Here is a 25059-nt window from a genome sequence, read left to right as displayed (position 1 = left end):
GAAGCAAATCAGGCCAAGGCCAAGCCGATGACACCTGCCTCCTTCAGCCTACGTAACAGGATCCGATGAGAGACCGTGTCAAATGCGGCACTGAGGTCTAAAAGAATCAGAGCCGACGTGCGTCCCTCACCTAGAAAAAGCCTGAGATGCTCGATGACAGCCAGGAGAGCAGACTCCGTGCTGTGGCCTGAGCGGAAGCCATTCTGAGAGATGTCTAGGCGATTATTCACTTCCAAAAATCTGGTAGGGATGGGGTTGACATGAGTCTCAGTTATCTTAGCTATCCACGGGAGAAGGGAGATCGGGCATTAATTTTCCAGTTTGGCAGCGTCCAAGGTAGGTTTTATAAGTAGAGGAACCACCCTTGCTTGCTTCCAATTGATGGGAACAGCCGCACTGGACAGAGATTTGTTGATCATCTGGCTCAAAGGTGACAAGAGCTAAGGTAACGATCTCATAAACTGGTCAGGTTTGAGGTGGTCAGAGGGGGAGCCGATTTAATCTTGGTGCAAACCAACTGTAGCTCCTCCAAAGAGACCAGCGGGAATGCTGCCAGTGTGTGAGTTGGTGGCGGGCCCGGCACAGGGTCAGGACTTGTAACAATGTGAGTAAAGGACGAGTAAATGTTCTCCACCTTTTCAACAAAAAAGGTGTCAAGAGCCTCACACTGCTCGTAGGATCATATAGAAGGCACTGCTGGGACCCCAGGCTGTTTCAAACTTTTCAGTATGGAAACAATCGTTTTGGAAGGATTGCCACTACTACTGATTTCCCCAGTGAAATAAGCTGGACGTGCTGTGTGAATGGACCTGTGATAGCTTTTTAATGCTACTTGATAATATTTCTTCTGCGTAGGTCATACTTCCGTCTCCATGCCCGTTCAAACCTTTTGTAGGATTTATAAAAAGAAATAAAACTCCAAATGTAGAAGTAAAACACACAAATAAAAGTAATGTAGCTCACTCGCAAAGTCTGATTTAGAAGCATGTGGCTTTTGTCCCAAATTATCCTTAATGGACTAAAGTGAATTGTAAAGTTGTGTGGTTACTGTGTAGTGTAGTTCCTATATCCCTGATAGGCTCTGCGCATTGGAATAATATACACTATAGTTTTGACATAGGAATGAGGTCAGTATGTCTCAATGGAGTATATTATTCCAATGCGCAGAGCCTATCAGGGATATCGGAACTACACTACATGGTGCCCAAAGTGGGGCACCATGTAGTGTAGTTCCTATATCCCTGATAGGCTCTGCGCATTGGAATAATATACACTATAGTTATATAGTGTATATTATACACTAGGACTGAGGTCAGTATGTTTCTATTTAGTATATTGAACTTAATTACTTGTGTGTGCCAGCTAACTCAAAGGTCACTAGAAACTTCTCGAATGAACAAGAAGGGATTAGTTTCTGACAACCGCATAAACATGACAACTTTGTTTCCCTTAGAGTCGGAACAATCTCAGAATCGTGGAAACAATAGATAACCATTTCACTCAGTCAATCGTGCATGCTTCGTTTCTACAGCATTGCACAGAAATAGATAGATGGGCGTTTCAATAAAAAGGTTTATTGAACAGTCTTATTTCTCATGCAAGAGATATGAACTGCTACAATCGTAAGACAGAATGTGAAGTACAATACATACAGTGTTTGCAGTAAGATAAAATAATACTGTAATAGCATGGTTTGTAGCTATGACATATATTCATAAAAATACATACATAAATAGCACAGGCTAAAATACTCATCTGGTGCTTCTAAAATAATCCTACCCCAGTATACCTAACCTAAGTGTAGTATAAGGGAAGAAGTAGGTGCTGTTTAGTTATAGTCTAGTTTAGCTATAGTTGCCAAGAGCCCCTCTAGGTTCTAGTCTGCTCTGTACCTTAGAATGAGAGAGGTTGGAATCTCTCAATCAGGGTGTTAGAGATCGGGTCTCAATCTCTAACACCCCGCAAGGGGAGTCAGAAACACTGGAGCTGGATTCTCTGTGAGGAGGATGGCAGCGTCTGGTCAGTGCGTCAGTTGGGGACTTGACTTCCTTCCGAACTTGCCGTGGCGAGCCGCGTCGTGCAAGTAGGCTGTCGAACCGTGGACCGAACCGTGGTTTGACATGGCTAGTGAAGGTATATTTATACCTTGAAGGTGTTTAGGAATGCCAGTATTGACGTAAAAGTCGGGCTTAAGAACGTCATGAATGAACCCCTAAGGAATAGATGTTCATGCTTAATAAATGAGTTCTTGGAGAAATCAATATCCAAGCAAGGGGAAGTCCTAAAGGATTAAGAGTCTGGTATTCCAAGAACTCATTGTGACGTAGATGAATGGATATAGGTGGCCATGCCTGTATTTGGTTAGCATGAGCAATGCCTAAATAAGGGCTGGATTTCTATGCCTAATTAAGGGCAATGTGAATTGTACCTATATAAGGGCATAAATTGGGACATTTATACGGAATCTAAATTGACACACAACAACTGTTCATGCCCTTCTTCAAGGGAAGAAGTATTTGAAAACAGAGCCTGCAAAGACAGGGAGAAAAATAAATATTTTGTTATCCCCTAAAAACGTATAAAATATGCAAAACAGAAAATTCGCCCTGTTGCAATTTGTGAACTTTTATCCGAAAGTATTGCTTTTTGTACTAAGTATTTACTGGCCTAACTTCATTGGTCTACAACACATTTAAACATTTCTGTGGATCTGTGTCATGTCCTGATTCACAGGGAAGAGGTCTTGGTGAATAGACCTGATTAAAAGCAAGAAAAACAAGCATTGGCATAGCCAATAGGTCTCGCGTTTGGGACCTTATAAGTGTTTAGCCATGCAACAGTTGATGTTGTTGCACTAAGGATATTGTGCTGCATAACTAAATACTTATAAGGTCCCAAAAGCGAGACCTATTGCCTATGCCAATGCTTGTTTATTTAGCAGATTAATTAATTACCTACGGCCGATGAGACAGCTAATTCTGTGTCTAGTCCGAAGCTAACACGTTATGTATGAGAAATGTAATAGAAGTGTTAAAAAAAAAACGCCAATTAGACCATTAATATTGTAGGGAAGAAAAAATGAAGTTTAAACGAACATGCACAGCCATGCAAATCATTAGCACGGAGTGGTGTGCTGCAACTGCTTTCAAGACGAGAGTGCAGGCAAGAAATTTAGGCCTGCTCACTACTGACTGGGTAGCAACATATAGGAATAATTAGGGCTCTTTGAGGGGTATCTATTGGCCCTGGTGCACTGCACCTGCTGCACTATTGATGACTACGTCCCTGATCTTGACCGCATTCCAAATAATAAGGGAAGGGGGCGCATATTCACTACACACGTACACACAAGGCAAAGAGATTACAGAGAAGAGCAAAGATACATTCTTGTGCAGATTCAAGAGCAAGAAAAAGTGCAATGCTAGTTTAAAATCAATGTTGGTACTGACACTGACATATACAATGAGTCACAGATGCAAAGCAGTCTTCAATCGCTAAAATTGTTGGTCTTGGAAAACAGAATCTTCGGCGGAAAATGTTCATTACTTCTCCAGCTGTTCTAAAACGAATGAACAAAAAAGGCAGTAGATTGATATGTGGATGAACCCTGGGTGTAATTCGCGTAGTAGCGCTTCACGTAGCTACGCAAACTGCACTTCGCACTACACGAGCTACGTGTAGCTATGCGTACTGCGTAGTGCACTGTGCAAAAGGCAGTTCGCATTGATTGCACAGTGCCGGATGCTTGTCCGCACTGTGTAATCAGTGAAAACCGCATCTTGCACAGTGCAAACGGTTGTTTTCTGCCGCTTGAGTAGATCTCTACACGAGGGGCAGCTTTCTCAACGCGGACTGGTAGTTTCTTATCACGAGCAATGAGAAGCCTGACCTCCCCGCGTTGAGAATCTTGCCGGGAGGTTTATTTTCCACGCCCGCGATCGGCAACTTGATGTTCCTGATCGCGAATGAGGAAAAAGTCTTGCTGGGATGTCATTTTGCACTACGCGAATTGCACATAGCACAGTGCAAACACGCGTAGCGTAGCGGTCATTTTTTGCTTGCTCGCGGTCCTCAACTTGACGTTGAGGACCACGACCAAGCAAAAAATGACCGCTGTGCTACGCGTGTTTGCACTGTGCTACGTGCAATTCGCGTAGTGCAAAGTAGCTCAAACTTTGCTAACTACGCGAGCGTAGCATAGTACTTTGCCCAGGGTTAATGTGGATGGTTTGGTCAATGGAGGGAGGCAGCTGTTCTTCCTCACAAGTGGAGCTACCTATCCATTTGAGTGGGCTGTATTACACTTCTAAGCCGTACTTTTTAGTGGGTAAAAAATTATAACTATATATATATATTTTTTTTAACCAAGGTAATGCGACGTTTGGATAGAGTTTTGCATATCATTTACCTCCTCCCTTTCTTTTTAGACTATTCAGAAGTGTGTTGCTCCCATGCTTCTGCCTGCACCATCATATGGAACGCACAGCCAGAATGAATGAGGTGGGTGAAGAATAGGCCAGAGGGTGCCACTTATCACTGGACGAGAATGGTATTTCCTTTCAGAGGTCGGCACAACTCCTGATCAGCGAAGTTTATCAGGAGCAGGGCCAGCCGAGTGTACTTGGTTTTAACACACAGATTGTGTCGCTCTCTTTCCCCTTCTAGTACAAAATATGTGCATAAAATTCACTAAAAACAATAGGGCGGCACGGATATTTTCACCACAGCATCGAATGGTACACTCCCTAGCACTGACGTGCACTGACGGTCAGGCATTGCTGATTGTCCGTATTCTAGTGCCCGACAAAACCGGTCACAGAGTATCACCGTAGGTGCTTTGGTAAGACATTTGGCTGTGATGTCAGAAATGGTCCCTTTTTTTTTAAACCCCTCTGTGTATTGTTTTTTTTTTCACAAATGACATACACACATCTTGTCGGTGCCAGATACACAAAATGCCATAATATATATGATTCCACTGACGGAGCTCCTCACGAGACAATATAAGCACATCACAAAATACAAAGGCATTGGGCATCTCTTTATGAGAAGTAGAATTGGAGGATACATTAAAGCATAACAGCAGCTGCTGATAACTTAGTCAACTTTAAACGGGAAATAAATGCTGCTGTCAACCTTACCTTCAGACGAACATAATTAGATGTGAGGAAGTGCTTAATTTAATGTCTAGTTAACAAGTTACACACTGATTCCTTTACTGCCCTTTTTCGACTTCAAAGAGGGACTCCTATCGAAATGCACACCCAGAGTGACCGTTAACACTTCTAGAACACTGATCTAATGTTAAAAGAGAGCGCATGTTTCCTTCTCAAATACAGCACTGGAACAGCGCGCCTGCTTCTACGAAAGTGAAAGTGGGTACAGCATGAATTAATTAAAAAACGCATATGGCCCTGCGGGCCTGTAGACAATGAGAGGGGAGGGGTAGGGGAAGTGCGGCCTTGACCACACACAGCGTTTCCCTTGCGGGAGCGAGCAGGGGCACCATCCAAAGCTCGCTCCTGCAATGGAATCGCCAAACGTGCACGCGTTGCATTCAAAGCAATGCAATGCGTGCACGTTTTTGCCTGAAAAACGGTATCGATTGCTAAAGGGTTTTTTCCTAAGAAGCGCATGCGCGCTGCATAGGCGAGACCTAAAAATGCTTGATGACAGCCTATTAAAAGATACTCCCAAAAACATTTAAGAAACAAAGCAAAATAAATGTAGATCCATCGCAATTTATAATATTTTACCTCAAAATATATAGCTTTTGTCACTCTTCACTGTGTTATCTCATTGGGGCAGGAGTGATTCTGAAACAACAGTTTTGTAAATAATTATCTTGTTCTGATTGATGAGAGAGAGCCTTACAGAATCTAACCTATAATAATAAAGATAAAGAGAAAAAAATGTTTAGCAGGAAAAACGGAAAGTCATGGCTCTCGAAAAAATAGACAACAGTGGTGTGATTTAGGAGCAGCGAGTTCAGAGAGTAAGAAAAAGTGGTGTACAAGCAAGGAGAATAGTAGGAATAGGAAGGATATAACAATTCAAAGAATTTGTATTCAACCAAATGAGGCCATAAAAACATATTTCAACACAATGCAATCATTAAAGAAAACATTATCACAATACGGCAATTAAAAAGAGAAAGATCTTACTCAGCACTGATGCTCAATGTGGAAATTAAAAACAACCAAATCGTCCAAAGACATGCTGATAGAGTGCAAATATGATTTCAGTAATTAACAACACGGCTATAACGTGCAGGGCGCATATTAAAATTAAATTAGGTTGGTTTAAAATGGAATTTGTTAAAGAAAATAATAACATTAAAACACCTAAGTCTAAAATGTGAATTATGCCAAAGTTTCATCAGCACTTATCAAACAAGGGTAATTACCCCGCCATTGTTTTCCTGGCTCGAACTACGGCCTTAAAGAAGGAGCACACCCTAAAACAAATAGCAAATGTATTCAACAATTGCAGATGATACAAATCCACTCTACATCTGTGGTGACCCAGTGAGTTTAAGAGAGGTTCGAGGAACAGACTGTGAGGATAGCTAAAATGAAAACAGAAAAACATATAATGCAATAAGGACTGCTCAGAAACCTCATCCCAGGAGCAAAGCGGAGCTGTCCACCCACCCCCACCCTCCTCCTCAAGTATCGGTTTAGATTCCAATACTCAAGAGCCACCAAACCGAGCCCGCTCTAAAACGGAAGAGGAGAGACCTTTCCCATTGTGTAAACCCTATTGAAAGATAAAAGAAAGACTCCGCACAATCAAGCTGTCTATAATAAACCTCCATTGCACTTTTCGCCAACTCAGCTTGCAACCGTCCCTCCTCACAAAATTCCCAAAAGAGACACTTTACCTGGACTTTGTTTTCTTTCTTTATAATTTTGGGTGACGTGAACAGAGAGGCGAACCCCAATGGCTGTAATGTTTTAAAGATATAACTCAACCAGAGGATAGCACACCCTTTATCCAGGCTAAGACAGTCTGAGATGCAGTGGCGGGCGGTAAGGTACGGAGGTGGCGAGGCAAGGAGTGGGGCTGGATTTGAATTTTAAAAAAATCACTTACCTGATCTCGCTGTGTCTCTCCTCCGTCTCTCCCGCGTCGAGTGAGTCTCTTACGGGAAGCACCCAGGCTCCCCACAGTCAATCACAATGCTGAAATGCAGCTTTGTAATTGGTAAGAGCCCAGGCTCCCCTGAGACAATCACAATGCTGCAGTGCAGTGTTGTGATTGGTCTGAGCTCCGTGGTTCGGCACTTAGCCAGGAAATGGGGCCTGGACATGTTCTCCATGCAGGCTGTAATGCAGCCTACATGTAGAACTTGCAAAGTGCGCAAGCTTGTTTGGCTAGCCCAATAAGGCCGGTCAAACATTCATGCGCACTTTACTGAGATCACAACCAGTCCTCCTCCCCAATATTAGAGGAGCCAAGCCCCTCCCCATCCTAGCCTGACATTACGAAAAATAAAATGATAATAACCTCAGTTATCATCATTTTATTTATTTGTGGACACTGCTCCATGAGCACTGGGACGACTCTCCTCCGCCTTAGCAGAGGAGCCACACTGCCAAGATGGCATTCCTACAAAGCTGTGATTGTGGGTTAACCCACACGCTAACCCAAAGTAAAAGTGCAGCAAATTGAACCCTGTTTTCAACAGATAGGATATAGATTAAAGCACAGAGAAGAGGCCCCAATGAACTCAAACATAGTAACAAATGGGTAGGAGGTAGAAGATCCAAACGATGAGAAAACACAGAGGGAAATGAAGAGAGAATTGCAAAGATAACATTAATGAACGATTTATCCATGCTTCCTTTAAACATACAAATTGGAAGTTAATGTAGAGAATGAGGCCTAGCAAGGCGGAGTGCACCTGCCTTAGCGGGCTGGGCACATGTGTTAGATCACTCCATGAAATGAGAGAATCCCACATACGAATCATATAGATGTCCTCAGAAACACATTAGAATTTGGGGACATTGGATGGACTACTGGGGTATTGCTAGGGAACTGCAAGATGATGTTGGTGGGATGATATGAGCTACAAATTGGACAACTTGCCCAACTGAGAAACACTTGCTCTGGGTAGTTACCCTGATGTGAGACAATAATCGTTTAATATATATAAACGTATAACAGGATCCAAACTATGATGAAAATAAGTTGCGATCTCCACAAAATGACATATTTGCATGTTTTTTAGATATACCTAGGGCAACTGGAATTATGTGATTGTGCGGCAGGGACGATTTTCATACAGTTATAGATTTGCCACATAATCCATCATCTTCCCCATAATCTACAAATTTTAACAAAAAAAAATGTTTTCTAGCTCAAACTGTTCAAAAGTTACATAAGAAAGTGATGACATGTGTTGCTGCACACTGGAAGGCCCTTTGCAAAGCTGTACTGCAGACATTTCTGTTGCTTATTGCTATATTTGGATGTTAAACTGGTACTAATGAGGTGCAACCAATGCCCAGAGAGTGTTGCGAAGTTTAAAAATGATGAAATAAAGAAGTAATGCTATTACAAAATGTGCTGTGTTATACCGCAGTATTTGCTTTTTCTTGCCACACAATTTACCCAACCCTGCCGCATAATTTGGCCCTCTCCTGTTGCATAGTTCCAGTGTCCTTGGATATACCATAAATGCCAATAAACTGGTTTGGAAGTTCTGGTACAAAAGTGGCACATACTCAGGTTGCCTCATGCAAAGGCATAAGGTATTGATATACCTTTATGGGGAGAAACTCATGAGTATAGAAGACCTTAAGATAGAAGATAAGCAAAACGATCAGAATATAGACTGCTAACCGCCACTTAGAGTACAACTATACTCTTCTAGGGTACTTTAGGTCACTGTAGTACAAAACATCAAGTCACAATGTGCTCCCGGCATGGCAACATGTTGTTTAGTTGCATTCATGTTCTGGTCTAGCTACAGTGTGCACCAGGCCTCTGTTCTCTGCACCTTTGGTTTGTTCTCCCTTTAGCTCTTCTCAATTCCATATCTCCCTAGTCTCTGTCTTCTGTCACTTGTATTGCTTCTTTGGGACCTCTGCTCCTTCCTACTTTGTATTCTTTTTGTAGTGGTATTCTGGTCCCCCGTGACACGTTAGATGCTGGAAGGGCTCCTGGTACTTTTGACATTCCTCAGCTGCCCGCTGCATCCATAGACTGATCAGCAACAGTTTCTTCGACATGCTGATACCTCAGTAATCTGTTGTACCTCATTTAGTGAAAAAACTTGCATTCCACTGAAGTGAAGTCCTGCCCCGCATGAACAGACACATATGTGATCATACCAGTACCGGGGAACTCTCTCTCCTCTACCTCCCATTTTCCCCTGATTCCTTCTTCAGTTCAGGCTCCTGCCACGTTGGAGGGATGGTGTGAAGGATACTCATCAGGTTCACTGCTTGGCAGCTCAAAACTCAGTAGTGTCTCTGCACTTTTTAAGACTTAGCCACTTTTCACCTCACACTTAAATCCTTTTCTGATAGAATTTCAGACATAAACACACCTTTGTCGCCAGGTTGTGTATACATTGCAGAATAATTTTAATAAATTGCCCTTTAAATGTAGAAAAGCAGACAGTGCACAGTTATAGCATGCTACATTAACCTTTCCTCCTTTACACATAGACACGCATTATCCCTTCATAGGCATCGTTTATGTATGGAGTGTGCACAAAACACTGAGCTTGGTTTCAAACATGCTTTTCTCAGTCGACTTGGAGGAAGCTTTATGAAGCAGGGTTAGGCTCTTTTATCCCGAAATAGTAGTTTCTGAGCACTCTGTTCTAAAAATTGACCCTATTCTCTTCAAGCTGTGGTACATTGCTCTCAGCTTAAAGTAATGTTCAAAGCTGGCTTTCTGCAGTTCGGAGTAAAAATACATTTTAATTTCGTAATTTGTAATATTGCATTCAGATTTCAAAATGGATCATATTTTTCCAAGCGATAATGATGTGCCTGAAGCAAGTTATTCTGATCCTCGAGCAAGCATTTTGAAAACATCAGAAGCCTGCTGTGAAGTCATTTCACCATTTTCTAATTAATTAATCATGCGTTTGCAAGCTGCCATGTTGCATGGCCATGTTACACTAAAGTGCCTGAGTTCTCTCGCATCTGACGTACCTAGCCTCATTTCTACTCCCTGCACTGTGAAGCGAGGATTCTTAATTAAGTTAACTCAGAGTCCGAGATCTCCACTGCTGTATCCCTTTCCCTTCTTCTCACGACAAATGCAGGAAGCTGTTGGTACAGTCATCAGTTTCTGTCACATCTATGCTGCTTCTATGGCCTACCTAAAGAAAATGTATACAAGTTGGAGAAATGTAGGAAGGGATTAGCATTATATTAACAGTTGCTTGGTGAGGTGAAGCTCTAAGTGAGCCTTATTATAGCTATATTTGTGTTTTAGACCTCAAGAGGACTTAGAGCATTATTTTTCTTTACCAATGCCAAAAGCCTGGAAACCACAAAGGGCCAGTCGAAGTGCGTTTCTTTTTTTGTATTACTAGTCTTCAGTCCATGCATTATTGTCAAGTATGAAGCTAATTTACAGCAGCAGGGTCCAGTGATAATGAGGCCTACAATCTCACAAACTCCTAAATGAAAAGATTCACAACACAGTAGTGTCATTCACAATGGAAGATAAAGAAGTAGATCACAGAGAAAGAAGAAGCAGATCATACCATACAAACACTGTCAGACGCCTTTCTGAGGGTCAAGGGGCAGGCAGGGGCTATTGGGCCCAACCATGGAGGTTGCGACCTTTTACTCCTGATGTCCCAGGACTCCGCCTACTATGGATCCTGAGCAACTGCGCCAGGTAATCCTTCTGCACTTGACTTTTAGTAAGACCTGTGGATGAGCAATATAAGGCTCCCTCAGAAGGGGGAACTGAAAATACAGGTTAGTGAACACATCTCATAACTCAAAGTTCACTCAGTAATGTCAGTAAATCAATGTCCTGTCAAATACTTGTTTTTATATAAAAAGGAGCATTTTATTTCTAAATCTACGCATTCAAAGGTATTAATACATTCATAAGCGATAACACAATCCCCCTAATGTTAGGGATCTAGGGGCATATTACCAACAAGTAGCGATATGTATCGCTAAATAGGCTTAGTGATGATTTTTTTATCGCTGCCTATCGCTGGATATGTTAGCGAAGAAAACATGCTATTAGCAACGTTTTCTCCATTGTGCTAAAATATCCAGCGATAGCGGCGAAATGCGTGAATATCGCTGAGAATACAACGATATTCACGCATTAGCGACAAAATGCTCTTAGCCATGTTATCCACCTCCCATTGGATAACATGGCTAAGAACTGGTCTGAGCAGGCGTTGGTTTTTGGCGATAGCGGGAATATTTCCATCGCTATGCCTGCCTTGCTAATAGGCGATAGCGATGTTAGCGACTGCTTACAGTCGCTAACAGGTTGGGTACGCCCACTTTGCATTTCATTAGCGAGAAATATCGCTGACATGCAAAGCGGGCCCCAAACCGCTGGCTATCGCCTAAAAGCTGTCGCTAACATCAGTTAGCAACAGCTTGCTAATAGAGCGAAAGAATTATCGCCGCTTAGCGGCCGAAAATGGCCGTTAAGCCGGCAATAATTGCCTATCGCCACCCTTGGTAATATGCCCTCTAGTGTTTATCTGGCACTATCTAGTGACTCTTATCTAGTGTTCCTGGCCCACTCTCTTCCTTGTAAGGTGGACAGGGTTATTTCCCACTCACTGGTGGCCACCTCCAGGGAATACTCTCTAGTAGTCCTTTCTCATGAGTCTTCTCTGACTCTTAGGAAACAGTCAAAAGTGTCTATGGTGTCGCTGTACACTCAGGCCCAATAGGTCCACTTCAAGTTTTACCCACTCCAGCAGCAAGGAAGCGTACAGTGTTTCAGCAGGTGCCCCAAGCACAGGCATTTGCAATGTTCCAGTTCTCCTTGGTCAAGTTTGTCTGCATACGGCACCACCCAGCAGGTGCAGGCTTTCTTCTAAGTGGCGTGGCTGGCCTCAAAAGCAATCGGAGGAGCTCCAGGCTTCTGTTGGCACAGTAAGTTCAGCTTTTCCAAACACAGGATGAGTGATTTGAGCTCTGTTCTCCCAGGGGAAGGTCTTAGTGCTCACTTTTGACCCATAAGTCGCAGCTTCAGTTGTCCCCAGGTGATGGCCTGAACTTTTGCAATACTAAGTAGCGGCAGCCCCTCCTAGCATTTGCATTGTCACAGTACACACTGGCAATGCATCAACCTTTCCTGTGCAACCACCTATACCACGGTGATCCTCCTGACAAACAGGGTCGCCGCTAAGATCCCCATAAGTATTGGCACTTTGTCGGTACAGTCACTTCCACAGTAGCACCCTCTGGCATACGAGGTTACCGTAACTAGGCAGTAAGGGGTTCATGCTCCCCGCACAGCACTCAATTAACAGCTCAGTCCATAGCAGCCCTCCCCTGCTGTATGAGGGGGTTGCTGATTCAATCCTGCACACGGGCTGCAACACGTTTGGTGCACAGTCATATCCTCACACTGGGACTCCTCTCAGCAGAACTCCTTCACTGGACCCCACTTCCTCCAACACTCGCCTCTTCCTCACAGGGCACACTCGTTTTGGCAAGCAGACGGGTGCTGGAGCTTCATGCACCAGGGCAGGTGGTCTTGGTTTCCATTGGCGATGTCCCCTCACCCAGCAGTTTGACTAGCAGGACTTGGCCCCCAGTCCTGGGTATTGGCCGAAGTCTTGCAGAGCTTCCCCTCCTCACACAACCTGTCTGACTACTTGCACATGACAATTTTTAGGGTTTCAATCTCCCCTTCTTTAAGTCTATTTCTAGACACCAAATCTGATTTAGGGTTTGGTTCTGTTAGAAATGTAGTCTTAGAGAAGTTTGCACCCAGTCCAAGTTGGGATCATCATCCTAGTCAGGGTAAGTCAGATACACACACGAAATTAACCTGTGCTCAACCTCTGGTAGCTTGGACAAAGCAGTAAGGCTTAATTAAAGAGGCAATGTGTAAAGTATTTGTGTAACACTTAAATTACATTAACTCAATGAAAATACCACAAAAAGACTCCACACAGGTTTGGACAAATAGAGAATATTTATCAGATGGAAGAGTCCAGCAGCACCAGCATGATTGCAGGAAGTGTTTTATGTCCCAAGACTTAAGAAAAACAGGAGACAAGCCAGAAAGCTCTTGGAGTCCCTCTGGGTTCAAGAGAGATGGTTAAAGTCATTGTCCTCAGCAGGACAGAGATCATCAGGCAGCAAGTCGGGTACACTTGTTTCAGACTAATCTGCTAATATGAGGATCGTGGATGTGACCAGAACTGGATAATGGAGGACTTTCAGCTCCCACTTTGTCCGTCGAGCACTAAAACCTTTTCACACCGAGGGTGCCTTCACGTGAAGACTCAGTTTATTTTCCTTGACAGCCTTTGTCGGCAAGCGAAAGTCATGTCAAAGTTTCTCTTGGAACTCTCTAGATCTCTGAAAATTGCGACACCATCGAGTTTGGGTGTGTCTGGCCCCGATATGTCCTGAGAAAGCCATAATTGGAAGGCCGAAACACATTGACCCCTATTCTCCAGGATCAATGTCAATCCGTCTAGAAGATAAACGTATTAGTAACCCAAGGGTTCTTTGATCATAACATTGTTGTTCGAGGCAATTGTTTAAGCCATGAATTTGATGGTCAATTGTTGATTTGACGTTATTACCTTAATAAGGGCAAGTTCTCCACCCCTGTGGTTACTTATGTTCACCTATCCAATACTGCATTGTCATATTATTGTATACAAGAGTTTTTTATTATGTTTGTACAAATGACAAAATATTTATTTGATAAAAATATTAAAAATATGAATAAAGAACTAGGGATGCAGTGACTCTCTGCACAGCAATGCCCTAAGACATGTATAAGATATTCAGGACTGTGACTGATGATTAATATGTATTAGGGGAGCTTTCTCTCTCTTTTTTCCACCAGAGGTGACAAATGACACATCAGCCTCTCGCAAAAACTATTTAAAGTTTTCCGACTAGAGCTTTTTCTCTTTTCTTGTATAGATGTTTATGGATGTTTATGGTGTAGCCTAAACTCTAGAAGGTTATATGGGCTCCCTCCCTTGTGCTCTGTTTTTTTGGGGCTGCTCAACACAGCCAGTGCCGGACTGGCCATAGCGGGCACCGGGCAATCCCCCGGTGCGCCTCACGTGTGGGGGCTGGTTTTGGGCCTCTGGGGGGCGTTTTTGTTACAGGGCCATTTTTGTAGCATAGCTGCAAAATCAGCCCTGTACCAAAATCGGCTGAAAACCGGCCCTGGCAAAGAGCTCGGCGCCTGTACCTTCTAACCCCCCCTACCTCCCACGCCCCCCCAGTGGGGAGGGAGGGGGGGCGGCCGAGCACTTTGCCAGGACTGGTTGTAGTTCCCAGTCCGGCCCTGAACACAGCAGAGAAGCAGTCCTCAGAACAGTCAATCACAGCAAGATGGTAATCCTTTCAGCACAGCAGTCTTCACTCCAGAAGAGTTCTTTCCCGGTCCAGTAGTGTACTGATTTGGTAGGGCCAGAGCCCTGGTACTTATGCTCAAAAGTGCCCTTGATGTATGAGGTGGCTGCAAAAGATTCCTCTGAAGTGAACAATGATTCCTTTTAGCCCATTCCCGTCTGCCATGCTAGGTTTGGGGGGTAGTCAGCCCCTCTGTGTGAGGACAGGGCGCAGCCTATTCAAATGTAAGTATGAGCAACCTCTCCCCTTCCTGCCTAGGAAGGCTATCAGTCTGCAGAAGAATGTAGATGAATCCCCTGTCACACTGAACCCTTCCTGTGTTGTGGCTGTCTAGATGGAATTCACAAAGTGCAGCTGTCACCCAGCCCAGACATGCAATGGAGACATCCTGCAGGCACATAGAGCAAAGCTAAGAGTAAAGAAATGCCCACCTTCTAAAAGTGCCATTTCTCAAATGATAATTGTGAGCAATCAGGACCTGTGTGCAGTGTCCCCACACTTTTCCCCACAAATTTTAGTAGGCAATAACAGGCCCTTGTAAATCCCTAGCATGCAATAGGGCAATGGGAATTAAAACTACCTATAAGTCCCTAATATATAAAAGGGCAGGGCGGTTTAGAGGCCCAGTAGATTTCCTGCACTAGAGTGTGTACTCCTGTGTTACCTGCTGTCGTTTTAAAAGCCAGCACTGCCTTGCAGGCGCTTTTAATTGTAATTAGATGCAAATTCGACTTTAGAATTAAAGGTACTTCCAAATAAGTAATCTACCGTATTTTGTACATATAAATCACCTCTAAGGTCTCACATAAGTGCCTTGTAAATATAAGCAGGGACATTATAAAATATGTTTTAGAAGCCCTGGTGAGGAAAAAATTGCCAATTCTATTTTACCCCTTGAAGTGAATGGATCCATAGGCTAACATTGAGATATTTTATTTCAATATAAATATTGACAGGAGCCACCTAAAAATATACTTCACGGTATCTAATTAATAGTTAAGATAAATCCAACAACTTGCCACTGTTAGATTTATAATGACCATTACAGAAAACAAGTTATTAAACTTTATTTTCAATGAGAGAAAGTCCAGCTTTCTAGCTGCCCTCTCCTGACTGCCCAGCCTTTCCCAGGCTGAGCCAGAGCTGCTTGATAAGGTAGGAAGTGTCCAGGGCTCGAGTTGAGCGGAGAAGCAGGTAGACACAGTCTGCCCACTATTTTTAGAGGGTAGACACCGTCTACCCTGCCCTACCTCTTGGCACATAATATGCTGACTCGTCCCAGTTTAATTTCTTGACATCAAGATGCTTTCAGCAGCGCCTGCACGTTGTCTGCTTTTATTGTGAACAGCAAGGTGCAGGAGAAGAATGGGCTTATCAGATGGAAGCAGGGGCCATAAAAAAGGACGAAGTTAGGAGACAATTAGGCCTCCTTTTGTTGGAGCATCCTGGCTGGGAGTTTCAGGGGGCTCACATCTAGATGCAATGGATGGGAAACAAAGGCTCACATCTTATCATGTCACAATTTCTTAAGAGAGAAATGCTTTTGTTCGGTCCCTGTATGTAAGAACTATAAATGCATGCACTGGAAGAATGTCAGATGTCTTGGTCATCCCAGTATTTAATCAGTAGTGCAAAGCGCTATAAAAGAAATAAAGCAAAATAGTGATACTTAAATTGTTATTTGTATACGTGTGATGTAAAGCGCTGTGACACCTTGCATTGGGATGAGTATTACCACTACTCATCCCAATGCAGGGTGTCAGAGCACTTTACATCACACGTACAGATCATACGTTGACAATAATCCTATGTGTGCACATCAGTATAAAGAATGTCTCAAATAAGACAGCAAGGGTTACAAGGTGTGGGAGCCACATGTCTTTCATAAGGATTAAAATGTAGGAACTGCAAGTAACAAAATGATCTCTGTCTTAAAAGCAGTAACCCACTCACACATTTACATAAAATAAAAGTCTCTCATCTGTGTGTTACATAATGTTCTCTGCAGGATTAAAAACTAGGATTATGCAAAAGACAGATCTCAATTGGAAAAGGTTGGCCTCAGACAAGGCGATAAACAATTGCTAGTTTGGGCAACAAAAACCAGGGTATGTAATAAACACCAAGTGAACAGTAATATCAAACTATTGATATTAATTCATTTATTGTGCATAAATATTGGTGTGACGTTTTTGTAAAAATATTCTTCATATAATTAAAAAACATTCATTTATCATTGATAATGCTTATTTACAATAAAAAAGAATTCTTTTTATATATATTACAGATGTCATAAATGAAGATACGAGTGTTGTTGTAGCTAATCTAAGTAATACATTGAATGTACTTAACTGATCTATATTTTGATCTATACGTATCTGATTATTTGAGTCTACTCACATTCATCATTATATACTCTGTTTTCATCTATCTTATACAGATAATTGACATGATAATTTTGTGAAACTGGCGGTAGGTAGCACAGATCTCTCCAGCAAATACGTTATCCTCTAGAGTTATCTTTCCATTATTATTATTCCCTGAGATTTAGCTGGTACACAAAGATCTCTACAGCAGGTGCCTTAGACCCATAAGATATTTTAAAATACTGACATTGCAAACAATTAGGCAGAACAGATTTAATGCCACATATATTTCCTTGTTGGCAATTTCTTCGTTGCAGGGTTAAAAAAAATATGTGTATAATTGAGGCCCAGATTTTGCGCCTGAGTTGTGTCAATATTTTGGCACAACCCCACTGCAAAATTGAATGTGTTAAATATTGTAATGCACTCAAATATACTCATGATAGACCCGCTAAACATATGTGAGTCTTAAAGATCTGAAGTCACCTCCTGTGAGGTCGTGGGTTGTGATGCCATTTACTGTGATGCAACATGCAATGGAACATGCCTGTGAAGTCACACACAGTGAAGTCACTTCCTGTGATGTTATGAGCAGTGATGTCACATCCATTCTGCCTAACTTGGTGAGTTCCCACTTCTTTTTTTAGCACTAGAGCCCTGGAAGTGTCCTGTCAGAGTAGACACTGGGTTTCCTGTGGGTGGAGAACTTTAACTGCAGAAACCAAAAGGCAGGAAGAGGGTGGGGGAACCAAACTTGTCTTCACAGGGAGAATGACAGTTCGGGACCAGCACAGACTGACCCCCACATCTTGCACTCCCAGCAACACAGGAGCCTTAGTAATTGGATTAGTCAGGGTGTTAGAAGTGATGTGTGAGTGAAATGTAGCCACACCAGTGGGTTGGCTTAGCCGGATGTAACCCCAAAGGAGAGACTTTCTTCATGTTGGATTTTCAGAGAATAGTGCTTTCTGGGACAAGAATTTGCCATACCTTGGAGGAGGTGGTCATACACCTGGGTGGCACCCTGCATCCCATTGGTCAGGGATACCACCCTGCTTGATGCCCCTAAACTGTGAATACATATGACACAGCTGCAGAGCTCCTCAGATCTGCTGCCGTAAACTGCAAGGAGAAAAAGGTCTGCCCTGCTGGAATCTGGATCTGCACCCAAAAGAACTAAACACTAAAGGACTGCACCTGCTGGACAATCTGGTACTGCAGCCCTAAGGACTTTGGCTTGCTTCAAGAAGGATTAAGGAAAGGACTCCCTGCAAGATACAGGTTAACAGAGCCCGCCTGCATCATCTCCACCAAGAGTCCCTATCCTGGAGTGCGTAGAGTGGACTTTTAAGGATTTGGCCAGGTGCATTTTGGAAACTGTTGTCCAGAGATTCCAAGGACCATTTAGGAGATTCCAGACCCTTGGATTTGTGTTTTAAACACTTTGAACCCTCAAGAAGACCATCTGGAACAAAATACAGAAGTATGGAGAAGTTTGTAAAAAGCTTTATAAGCTGACAAGGTGAACTGTGGGAGTTGTAGTCCCAAACCCCAAGAGGCAAACCAGACCATCTGAACCCTTGGCTGGTGCTGGGGACCACTTTCCTGCATTAAGAAACACTCTGGAAGTAAGTTTAAAGAACTCTTGTAGTTTTCCCGGTCCAGCACAACTTTTTTCAACCCTTTGATTGCAATTTGCGCTTTGACACCCTCACGGGGGAGTAGTGCGCTCAATAAACCTCTGATTGATTGATTGATTTGCTACTAAGCCCTAATTTTACTTTGAATCTTTGTTTTGGTGTCTTTTTATTCAGAAAAATAAAATCTATTTTTATTGTGTGTTGTGTCTTACTTATTTAATGTAATGGTGTTTTTAAATGCTTTGCACACCTGTGTCCTAAGTAACGCCTGCCTGTTCGTTGCCAACTACCAAGGGTTGAGCAAGGGAATCATTTATTGAGACTTGGACTGAACTTTTTATTGTGTTTGTGGCCTTTTTACTAGTGGTAAGTCCCGACTTATCACTACTAATAAACCACTTTCAAACACTAATGTTAAATCCAACGTTACTACTAAAGAGGATTTATCACCACCATTATCATGAAATAGTTACTCCTTTGGAATTTGAAATTACAACTTAAATGTTTTTTAAGGACTCTCCAATGCTAGCCTTGGAAAGCAGTAAGCCTCACAGCAGTGAAAAAAATGTAACTGTTTGTCACTGCCAGGAGATGTAAAACGTAAAGGAACATGTCCTGCCTTTTAGTTACACACTACCCTGCCCTTAGGATCACTTAGGTCCTATCTTAGGGGTAACATATGTGTAATAAGAGGGGAGTTTGATGCTTGGTAAGTGGTTTTAAATGCCAAGTCGAAGTGACAGTTGACTGCACACACAGACCCCAGATTGGCAGGGCTTAGACAGGTTTGAAAGGCTACTTTTGTGGAAGGCACAACCAGTGTTGCAGGCCCACTAGTAGCATTTAGATTACAGGCCCTAGGTGCATGGTATACCACTTTACAAGGGACGTTTAAGTAAAGCAAATATGCCAATCAGGTATATACCAATGTCAACATAGTTCAGGGGAGAAGCACATTCACTTTATAACCGGTTAGCAGTGGTAAAGTCCTCAAAGTCCTAAAGCCAACAAAATGATGCAGCATAAATGGGAGGCAAATGGTCTGATTGATTGATTTTTGGTTTTATTGAGTCATTGATTGCCCTGAGGCATCTTGGCGCTGCTTCTATCATTAGGAAGTAAGCGCAGTGGCTAGTTGTTGAAGGGCAGATGGTTAGAGCTGTTGCCTAAGCCATAGGGAGGGCATTCCACAGTTTGGCTGTTCCTGAAATGAAGCTTCTACCTCCCCAGGGGGCTCGTTTAGTTTTTGGAATCACCAAAAATGTGCCTGTTGATGATCTCAATTTTCTTTGCAGGGTGTACCAGATACATCTTTCTCTTAAATAGTCCGGGCCAGCGGTATGCAGTGCCCTAAGGGTGACGCATAGTGATTTAAATGAAATTCCTTTAACAATCGGGAGCCAATGCAACTTGACCAGGCCCCCAAGATACTGACTGATATTTGGGAATGCCCAGCAGTAGCCGAACTGATGCCTCCTGCATCATCTGTAGCTTCTGGAGAAGTCTTTTTTGGATATGTAGAAATAGCGCATTGCCATAGTCTAATCTGGATAAGGCGTGCCGTCACATTTTTCTCTTTGAGGATTGAGTGGAAGGAAAGGGCAAATCTTTCTAATGATTCTCAGGATTAGAAAAACAGACACCAGAGCATTGATCTGATCTTCAAAATGTAGTTTATTGTGAAAGACAATACCCACATTTTTCACTTTCCGCACTGGCATGGGTAGTGAGCCCTTTTTTGTAGGCCACCAGCTTGGTGACCAGAAGGAGGTGTCATTGCCTGGAAAAAGGACCTCTGTCTTCCTGGAATTAAGCTTTAAGCAATTGACCTTCATCCAGGTGTCTATCTGACCCATACAGGTTATAAATCGTACTTCTGTTTCATCTGGATTGCTAGATATCGAGTTCACTATTTGAGTGTTGTGACACATGAGACAACGGAGAAGCCAAAGGAACTAATAAGCCTTGTCATTGGGGTAACATAAAGATTGAAAAGATTGGGGCTCAGCAAGGAATCCAGAGGTACCCCACATGGCAAGCTAAACCATTTGGAGGTAAATTCCCAAAACGCAACATGTTGTTCCCTCTCTGAAAGGAAGGATTTTTATTCCAAACTCCGTGAGCCTGGCAATCAAGATGTCATGATTGACCATCTTTAAGTCTGCCGAGAGATCCAAAAAGATTTGAGTGACCTTACCACCTCCAACCAAAATGGACCTAAGTTCTTCTGATGCAAAAATCAGAGCCGTCTCAGTGCTATGTGTACTTCTAAATCCAAATTGTGTTGGGTCCAAAAGCTTGTTAGTATTAGTAAAAGAAGCAAGGGCCATGTTCAATGCCTTTTCTAAGATTTTGAATGGAAAGGGTAGCTGAGAAATGGGCCTATAACTATTGGGCTCATGTGGTTTAAGACTGAGATGTTTTATTTAAGGGAGAATGGAGGCCATCTTCCATTCTACTGGAAAATGTCCTGATTTAATTATTTCATTAAAAATGACGGTCAGTTGAGTGCTTACAAATTCTGGTACAAGGTGTGAAATCTTAGGTGGACAGGGGCCTTGCGGGTAGCCAAAACTAACTAAGCTTAGGACGTGGCTGGCATTATTAGGAGAAAATGTGTCCAGCAGTGCAGGAATATAGGATCCTTCATTTACTGTCTGATGATCAAGAGTGAATTGTTTGTTAGTTAAAAAGGTGTAGAAAATATCCCCCACCTTAGACAAGAAAAACTTGCTAGTAAATTGCAAAAAGCTTCACTATAATTCTTATTGGTAGGTTTAGATACTTTTGCTAAGCTTTTCACTGTAGTAAAAAGCTCTTATTGGGGTTCTGTTTTTTAAGTGTACACTTTCTCTCTCTTCTTCCCATTGATTGGCTGTCTGTCACAGTAGGAGAGACAAGCTGAAAGTCCCACAACACTGGCCTTGGTAGTTCACACTTGGATGTCAGCCACAGTGATATCTGCATTAAAGGTTAACTCCTGGCTCCCAACCCTACTCTTTAGGATTCCCTTATCAGCCCTATCTCCTTCCTGAGATGTGTCCAGGCCCTTTTCTTGTGATCTATCACTTACTCAAAGAGCACCCTTTTGAAGTGTCTGTCTGGGGGATTCCTCTATTCCTGGTGGTATATTTACAAGGAAGTGTTGGCGCGCGTGTTAGTTTCCTTCGCTTAATGCTGCCCTCCGCCATTTCTGAAGCACAAGCCTGCACCGTATTTACAAGTATATGGTGCAACCCTGTGTTTCTCCGTGCGCCAGCGCTAAATTTAGCAGCCTAGCGCGAACACAGGCACACTTGCGCCATAGTGTAAGGGTGCCTGCACTGAGAGGAAGGATTGTTTGTGTGCAGGAAGGTGTCCCTTCCTGCACATAAACAATCTGAAATGGTGTTTTGAAACTTCTTTGTGTGCTGCTTAATGCAGCAGACATAGAGGTTGCAAAACGTAACTTTTTTAAAGATTGTTTATGTGCCAGAAGGCAGACCTTCCTGCTAAAAAAAAAAATGGCGTTTTGCTGTTTCTATGTGTGCTGCACAACGCAGCACACATGGAAACAGCAAAAATGTGGGGAAAGTAAACATTTCTCCTCGTTGCACCAGTGTAGGAAAAGGGTTTTCCCTGGCGTTGCCCCATATTTATGCCACCCTTGTAATTATGGGGCAGCGTCAAAATCAATGGGTTTTGAGGCTGAATGCCCACTGCAACACCAATTGCCCGCCCCTTTCACGCTAAGTATAGCGTGAAAGGGTGCCTTATTTACAATGCGGCGTTAAGCCACAGTAAATGGCTTAACGCCGCCTTGTGAAAAAGGTGAAGCTCCTATCGCCACCACAACATCGAGAAAAGTGACACTGTGGTAGCGATAGGGGCTTGTAAATATGCCCCTCATGTCTTCACCAGACAGCCCTGGAGTTTCCAAAACTGAATCTAGAGTCCCTCATGTAATGTACCATTGCATGCACACTTGTAATCTATGCACTCTCTCTGTGCACACTTGTACAGCACAAGCTCTTTTCGGAACTAATACCTTTACGTATAGTGTCCTCACAGACACACCTACATTCAGCACATACATTCTTTTCTGCACACTGTTTAGTATATAGCCTTTTGTGCGGTGCCTTTGTGTGCTACTTGCCAAGATACACACTGCCACTTCACACCAACACAATGCGCGCACTGCACAACACTAAACCTTTCATGCATTCTACTTTTTACAAGCACACACACTCAGCACATGCTTCCACTGCGCACGGACTACAGAGCACTAAATCTCTCATGTAATGTATTCCTTCCAGGCATTCATACACTCTGTACATGCACTAACCATGCCTATACTGCACATCACTCCTCTGAGTCTGTGCTGTACTCTTTCCAGGCACACATACATCCAGCACAAAATCACCACTGCTGTGCTGCACAGCACTTTACATGTAACTGATATAGGCCAAAGGTGAGACAAATAAACAGCATCTGAACTTTAAAAAGGTTTGTGAGCCTACAGGCCTCACTCCAGTGACACAGGGTAAACGGTCATGTTCACTCCTGATGATCACTACACAGTACGCCGCCACCACCGGGTTCGTGCTGCTTAACTCCTGGTCAAGGCAGTATCCTTCCACCACAGAAAGGGTAGTACTTTTGACTCCCCTCATGGTCCATCAAGACAACAATACATGAGCCAGTCCATTTTCATAGTGCACACTCATGATCCGTGTTTGCCTGTGACAACAAAAATGAGTCTTAGGGATCCAGACTACAGTTGAATTGGTCACTCAGGGCAGAGGTACAAGTCCTTTATCATGCAGAGGACTTTTCCATCCCTGCAAACACAGACCAGACAAGTCAGCCTAATTCAAAAACACCCTCCCCTTAGGCAGAGCACACTATAGACATACCTGTTTTGTTGATTCATGCTAATCCAAACATTCTCTTCAGATGTAACTAAAATATACTCTTTATATCCTATTATGAATGTTCTATTTTCAATCAATGGTAAATACAGCATACATTTTGACCAATCTGCTTGATGTGGCACCAGGATGCAGTGACAGCGTTGACATGTGCAGTCTTGTCCAGTTTTCTATTAATGATGATTCCAAATATGCTGGCATGGGTGCCCAGTATGGGTCAGAGTTCAGCAGGCCAAAAATTGGAGTCCCATGGTGAGGTGTTCTTGCTGAAGATCACTACTGGCCAAAACCTTCTCGTAATTTTCCTTTGCCTTCTAGGATGTATTATATTGAACAATATTGTATGAAGTTAGTTTAATTTCCAGTCCTGTCGCTGTATGGATTTTCATAACCACGAAAAATACTGCAGGTCACATATTCCAGTACTCATTCTGGAATGACGACTTTAGCTAAGGGAAAAAGAAGCAAAGCTAAGATTTGGAAGGATAGGCCTCATCCAAACTTTGTGGCATGCTTCAACATCTACCATTCCATCCCACCACGTAAAGATGATATCAGCATGTTGGTCTCAACCTTCTTGTGAAAGAAATCAAAATATTTTCTAGTCATAAAAGGGGTCCAGATTTTCTGTAAAGCAACCTCTGTGTAAACCCAAAGGTTTTCTGTATTATGGGTACACACGGCTTAATTAAAAACAAACATTGGGATATTAATGGGAGCCTGTGTCTCTAACAACCTTTCTATTTGTCAAATGTCAAATATGTTTAGGCCTTTGTAAGATCTCTCTGGAAGAGGGTTCAAGGCCTTCATCATTGCAGTCAAAGTAGCCCCGGCTGTCTGTCCTTAAGAACTAATAAGTACATGCAGGTAAGAGTAATCTTACCTCCAATTCTGCATTTTTAATCCGTAGAAAAACAGACCAAAATAAACTTTAAAACCCTAAACATCTGTCCTTTTCCTTGGTACCCTTTCTATAGCATTTTATCTTCTTGTTCCATGCACTAGTATGTCTATTTCCCATGCTAGTGCACTCAATGTGGTACACTCAGAAAAATCACAGCACGCTAGACACATGTGAAAAGCACACTAGTGCGCTTACTTAACCTGATATTGTTGGGTTTTAACACCAGCAGCCACACCGAGGGGAAGCCACTCTTCTGTTCACACTCCTGAGTGGAATAAAACGAGGTGTTAGGATGTAATATTTGGGAGCACTATATGTCATTTTAAGAGAGTGTAATTTTAATACTGTCCTGTAATCAAAGCTGCAATTCTTAAGGGACACCAAAGTTCCCTAACTCTGACCTAGAAAGTGCGTATTGGACTAGTTGTTTCTTAAACACAATGGCCCACATTTAGTATCCACCCAAGAATTTCTGTGCATTTCCAGATTTACCATTAGTGGTAGACCTGGGAATGCGTCAAAATGCTACAACTTCAGAGGAGAAATCTCTTTATTTCTCCTCGTTTTTTCCTTTTTCTGCAGTACACATAGAGCATTCTGCAGCAAACGTAGAGCTTGGAGCATTCTGCAGCACACGTAGAAAGAGGAAAATTGTCTGAGGATTGTTTT

This window comes from Lissotriton helveticus, chromosome 1_1 (assembly GCF_964261635.1).
Source record: "Lissotriton helveticus chromosome 1_1, aLisHel1.1, whole genome shotgun sequence".
Taxonomy (NCBI): Eukaryota; Metazoa; Chordata; class Amphibia; order Caudata; family Salamandridae; genus Lissotriton; species Lissotriton helveticus.
This window is presented reverse-complemented; position numbering follows the sequence as displayed.